The following is a 6,926-nucleotide window of genomic DNA, read 5'->3' on the forward strand; positions in this document are numbered from 1 at the left end:
TCTGTGATGTGACGTCTTTCTGACTGAAATAGTCTATTCAACAAGAAAAATAAATGTCTATCTGGAACTGATTGGATTATTGAAAGTGGGTGTTATATACAAGAATGGAGCCAGGTGGTGGAAAGGGAGGGGTTGAAAAATAAAAAATAAAAGGGAGCAAAGACATAAGCCAAAAAGGAAAGTTGTTTCAGTGGAGGACATGAAGGTGCTTACATTTTTATGAAAGATTACAAAAGACAAACAATAAGACTAAAAACATGTATTGAGACAGTAAATAGTGTAAAAATCGAGTGGGAAATCGAGCGCTCCAGTGTGAATGTATCAGTTCTCATCAGAGAGACAAGGGAAACAACCAGTGTTGATGGTAATACTCCAATATTCCAGACACAATGCTTGAAAATCTGCAAAAGTGCGCACACTGACCAGTGGCCAAGACAACCACAGAAATACTCCTCAACAATGCAACACAGAGTAGAATCTGCAGAAATACACAATTATTACAGCTAGTTTGAGGACAAATTTGTACCTACTGTAAATCTGACAAAACCACTCTTTTGGGGTATTTTGGTATTAAATAAGTTAGTAAGTTATATAATAAACAAATTAAATCATGGTTTTGTATTTTCTTAATGTGATAAAGTAGACTTGGGGTAAGAGTTAGTCAATAGTCACTATAATTAGCTTTATATATAAACATAGACGTCTATAGATGTGTAGTATGTTTTCATGTAGATAGCTAAATGTGTGTATGTGGGTTTACCTGTATCAGTCCACATAGAATGGTCAATTGAGATGCAATGGCAACTCTAGTCCTGTCAGCCTCTATCATATCTTCCTCCACTGCCTGGCAACACCACATAACCTGTCAATGTACTGACCATGATGGACAGGATAGAAAAAGTACCTGTGAACAGATCATTAGCCAATTAGACTGATATTCAACCTGAATGTGCAATCACAATAGGGCAGACAAAATTGAGACTGCAAGTCTTAAATGGACCATACATTGTTTTTAAGTAAGTTTAATGTGTACATTTTATTAAGTTTAATAAATAAATTGTTTTGCAATGTTGTTACACTATATAGAACATGGGTAGAGAGACAATGTGTTAAGATGTTCCAAATATGAAGTAAATAAGAACAGGGTAGGAGGAGGAATACAGACCAAACAGTGGAGGAACTGCAGTGAGTAAAGCATTAGCCATTCCTATAGGGAGAGAAAATATGACAGAAAATGAACAATCTGTGTAGGGGAGTTCTTGCATTTCTGTACAATAGAATTAGTCATTACATCCACTTTATCTGTCTGCTTTGACTCTGTCAACGAACACGGTCACAGAGAAAATTATTGGCTGCCAAACAATAATACAGATCTGTGGGTGTCTGAGATGAGAAACAGGGCAATGACAATCAGGATGGATGCCTCACACCCTGATCCACTCTCATTGGAGACCAGAAAGGAGAGCCATAAAATGAAAATTGTAATACTTTTTTTTTTAACTAAATAAAGTTTATACATTTTCAAATCTTATATACACTTACTTAGGAACACTAATAAAGTGCTCTTCTGCTGTTGTAGCCCATCCACCTCAAGGTTTAACATGCATTTTGAGATGTTATTCTACTAACTACAATTGTACAGAGTGGTTATCTGAGTTACCAGAGCCTTTCTGTCAGCTCGAACCAGTCAGGTCATTCTCCATTGACCTCTCTCATCAACAAGGCATTTCCGTCCACCAAACTCCCACTCACTGGATGTTTTTTGTTTTTGGCACCATTCTGAGTGAACCCTAGAGAATGTTGTGTATGAAAATCCCAGGAGATCAGCAGTTACAGAAATACTCAAACTAGCCCATATGGCACCAACAATCATACTACAGTTGAAATCCCTGAGATCACATTTTTCCCCATTCTGTTGGTGGGTGTGAACATTAACTGAAGCTCCTGACCTGTATCTGCATGATTGTATGAACTGTAGTGCTGCCATATGACTGGCTGATTAGATTATCGCATGAAAAACTAGGTGTACAGATGTTCCTAATAAAGTGGTCAGTAAGTGTTAATAGAGAGAGATAATTGCATTCATATTTTAGTATAGGTGTATTATGTAAAATAGATGCACGTTTGAAGCTACACTGTAGCTCAGGTAACACAGGCGTCCATGTATGCATCTCAGACTTTGTGGGAGGTGCATGATTCCTACACTGATTCCTGATATCAGATGCCATTGTTTATGAGTGAGTATTGTGGTAGCCATGACAGTAGAGAAACAACAGACAGGAAAAAGTTCTTCAACCTCCAACCTGAATACCTGATGCACACAGACATAGAGGTAGATTATGGATTCTTGCATACATCTATCCATCCACACATCTTTTATCGCCACTTGTCTTATGTAGGGTTGTGGGTCTCGGGCCGAAGGCAGGGAAACATCCTGTACAGGTGGCCAGTCCATCACAGGACTAACACACACCAAATTCTTTTTATGTATGTACCTGCTGAAGTGTGATCACAATTATCTATATGCTTAGGTGCACATTAGGTTGCTATGTTGGGCTGGTCATGGTGCTCAGACAAACAAAGCGATGTCTTCATAGTGCCACATTCTTTACACATTTTAGGGAATCAGCATAAGAATGGCTTACTTATAGTTTTCTCTGCATATTAAACATGAATAGGAAAAAGTATTTTAACATCCAAATTTAAAAAAATAAATAAAAATACACAGTTGACCTTTAAACTTTAAACTCTTGTACTCATATCCGACCCACACTAACCAGAGATCTGTTTTTAGCTTTTCCCAGACTATGCTTCTTTCCTCTGCACTGTCTCAGGACATCTAGTTCTGTTTCATTCAGACCACGAATGTGATCTGGATTGAAATTGTCACTCTGTGAAAGTCTTTGATTGTACATCTACGGTAACAAGACAAAAAAGTTAAGACAGGCACAACTCCCTAGACAATTAAAACAAAGCAATTTAAGTAAATGTATTTTCCAGGAGACTCTAAAAGAAAGGAAGTTTTTCCATGATTGTGTGACTGGTGTAATATGGCCTTGAACTCAGAGCAAACCCTCATTATCTCTCTCACAAACAAACACAGAAGCTAAACCAATTAAAGTGAAAGACTTTTATATGAGAAAGGAAGTGTGTTTGTGTGTGCGTGCGTGTTTGGGTGGTTTACGAGGATTTTTTTTTAGCTTAAAAACTTGGAATTACAAGGGTATTATGCTATAAATGTGGTTTATGAGGACATTTGTAGTGTCCCCATAATTCAAATATCTAACCCCAAAAAAAACAATATTTATTTTTTAGTAGAGTCTAAAAAAAATATGTTTTTTTTTTTTAGGGTTTAGGGGATAGTAATAATCTATAGTTTGTACAGTATAAAAATCATTACGTCTATGGAGAGTCCTCATAAGGAGAGCTGCATCAACATATATGTGTGTGTGTGTGTGTGTGTGTGTGAGAAAGAGACATTTACCATTTAGTATTATTATTGCATGATCCAGTTTGGTGAACACCCCAACACACACACACACACTTGTGAACGAAAACCCCCCTGCTCAACAGCTTCTGTCCATGAAAACATCTTCAGAGCAACACTTTAAAAACATAATTTTTAACTGTGGGTCACCAGAGTCATTTACATCTACTCTCAAAGAAATAAAAGCGGAATCACCAACATTCATCACATTATTCACCAACAATGTATGATTGCTCGTTCAGTCAATGAGTCACAGCGAAGTTTGTCATTGGTCTCGTTCTGATCAAAGGTTGTAAGATTTAAATCTACCACTCCTGCGAACAGAGAATGTAACAATGTCACACAACTAACGGCTTTTACAGACAGAATCTAAACATCTATGATGTTTAGATTAATGTTCTCAAGATAATTATTGCGCAACACCTTTACAATAAGCAGGAATTAATTATCCAATATCATTGTGAAGATATGCCAGTCTACATCAAATAATGCTTATTCCGACCTTAACCAGCTGACCTTTGACCCTCTATGGTACAACACAGACTGAAGTTACAAAAGATATGAAATTAAATGTTTATTTGCATTGCTTTATGCTGCATCAACATATATGTGTGTGTGTGAGAAAGAGACATTTACCATTTAGTATTATTATTGCATGATCCAGTTTGGTGAACACCCCAACACACACACACACACACACACACACACACACACACACACACACACACACACACACACTTGTGAACGAAAACCCCCCTGCTCAACAACTTCTGTCCATGAAAACACCCCCCAGTCAACAACTTTTGGAGGGGGGCCATTGGAGATAATTAGCCCCAGGGTCTTTACCCATTATAATACGTCCCTGCTTATGGGTAACAACAACAGGGTTGTATGGAATAGTTAACATGTACAATACTTTTACAGGATTTATTAATTCGGATTAGGTTAATTTCTTCATAGAGGCTACTAAAACATTTCTTACATTAAAAGTTGTTTATGTTAATATTAATACATGCATTATGTACTCACATGAACTGACAAGGAACAATGCTATAATCATAAATTAATATTGACAAAGATAGACACAATAAAAAAAAAAGATACCCAATGCATGAACTAATGTTAATGTATACAATCTTATTGTAAAACATTACCATCTTCTGAGCAACACTTTAAAAACATAATTTTTAACTGTGGGTCACCAGAGTCATTTACATCTACTCTCAAAGAAATAAAAGCGGAATCACCAACATTCATCACATTATTCACCAACAATGTATGATTGCTCGTTCAGTCAATGAGTCACAGCGAAGTTTGTCATTGGTCTCGTTCTGATCAAAGGTTGTAAGATTTAAATCTACCACTCCTGCGAACAGATAATGTAACAATGTCACACAACTAACGGCTTTTACAGACAGAACTGTTATGATGTTTAGATTAATGTTCTCAAGATAATTATTGCGCAACACCTTTACAATAAGCAGGAATTAATTATCCAATATCATTGTGAAGATATGCCAGTCTACATCAAATAATGCTTATTCCGACCTTAACCAACTGACCTTTGACCCTCTATGGTACAACACAGACTGAAGTTACAAAAGATATGAAATTAAATGTTTATTTGCATTGCTTTACATGTTTGTCTGTATGAGTTAACAGAACTCAACACAAGCAGATGTTAAAACACCAGAATACACTTAGAGGAGTTTTCCTGAATTATTTCAGATGAATGCACAGCCATATTTAAATGTATACTCTAGGAATATAATTTCAAACACACATTAGTCCTTTGGTTAAAAAGTTACAAACCAAGTTGAGTAAATGTAATAAGATAGTTGAATCAACAATGACATTTCTATAATCCTGTATAACTTTCGACTACGGAACCCAAAAGGAAATGTTAGGCAGAGTGTTAGCCTCAGTCACCATTCACTTTCATTAAATGGGAAACGATGAATGGTGACTGAGAGTAACATTCTGCCTAACATCTCCTTTTGAGTTCCACAGAAGATTGAAAGTCATACAGGATTGCAAAAACATGATTGTGAGTCAATGACAGAACTATCCCTTAAGAATTCACTAAATAATGCTTGTAAATTATCTGATCAAACTCAAGGTGTAACCGTTATTTCCGTCTTTTGTAATTGTGCAAATACTTCAGCAGTCGCAGCCAAATTTTATAAGACAACAAAGCTCTTGCCAGCACATGTGAGGACAGGTGAGTGTGTAGGTGAGCAATGAAATGGGAAATAAGGTTGTCAATAAGTGCCCAGAAGAAAGAGATTGCTTACCTTGTCCAGAGCTTTCACTGATTTCTGACTATTTTCCTAAATTGCACATGACGAGAATTGCTCAATTTAAACTCCACTTGTGGAGCATGTCTCCAAATAACTCTCCTTAAATATTTTCATTGTTTGCAGTTATTTAAAAGGTAAAACGTATAGCATTACCTCATTTAACATTCAACACAAACCCTGTCTTAACCACATATAATGACCCTCATTAACACGGTTAGCGTGCCAATGTTTTGACTATTGACAGTGTTTAAGAACTGATAGCAAAAACACAGCCTCACACCCACACATTGTTAAATGTATATTTAGGCAATCTAGAAGAAAATAGACAACAAAAACAACAAACAAACAATTAAACACAAGCTGGGAAATGTCCATAACTCCAAAAACTAATTATTTCTCAGAGCCTAGTCCTCATGATGAGTTTAAGATTTCTTTAGGGGTATGAGACCAAGGGCTCTATTTTCATGACAGCGCTAAGTCACCGTTGTAGCTGATTTATGGTTTATTTTTTCAGTTATTATTATTATTATGTACAGGCTATACTTCCAATTATATTTATGATTTAATTTATATTGGTATTTTTCCACCTGTTTTCTTGGAGGGATTTTTAAGTCACTGCAAAATGTTGTGAAGAAGAAAGTGGAAGAATTTGGAGAGGGTAAAATGTATGCACCATTGGGGATTTTTTTTTTTCACCACTTCGTTATTTTGATTAGATTTTCGTTTAGTTTAAAGTGTAATATGAATATATTTGGTTACATTTTTGTGTTTCAATAAATTAATAAAATATTTCAAGATTAACCGGTAGAGAAGTGCATGCAAAAATCCCTCGATTAACAGCCTAACCTGGAAGGCAGATTCAGTTACTGTTAGTACAAGCCATGATTTGTGTGTCAGTAAATGAAAATGATTAATACTACTTACATTCTCCATAATTTAATGGAACTTAAATCCAAGTCCTGACAAGAAACACATTTCCTGTGTGTCTAAAAGGAGCGTGTCAGTGTCACTGAAATATGCCTGACATTCAACAAGGACAAAGTTAATACATAAAAGAATGTAAATCCATATTTTTATTCATCTATATCAGTGCATACAGTACATTTATACTACCAACTTCTAATGAATGTGCTGTCTTT

General features: G+C 35.9%; 1 pseudogene; it reads right to left on the minus strand.

Moving 5' to 3' along the window:
• LOC127620666 (sulfate transporter-like) overlaps nt 1-829 on the minus strand; it is a 1,817-nt pseudogene extending 988 nt beyond the window's left edge.
• Nucleotides 830-6,926: the final 6,097 nt, after the last annotated feature.

This window comes from Xyrauchen texanus, chromosome 27 (genome assembly GCF_025860055.1).
Source record: "Xyrauchen texanus isolate HMW12.3.18 chromosome 27, RBS_HiC_50CHRs, whole genome shotgun sequence".
NCBI lineage: Eukaryota > Metazoa > Chordata > Actinopteri > Cypriniformes > Catostomidae > Xyrauchen > Xyrauchen texanus.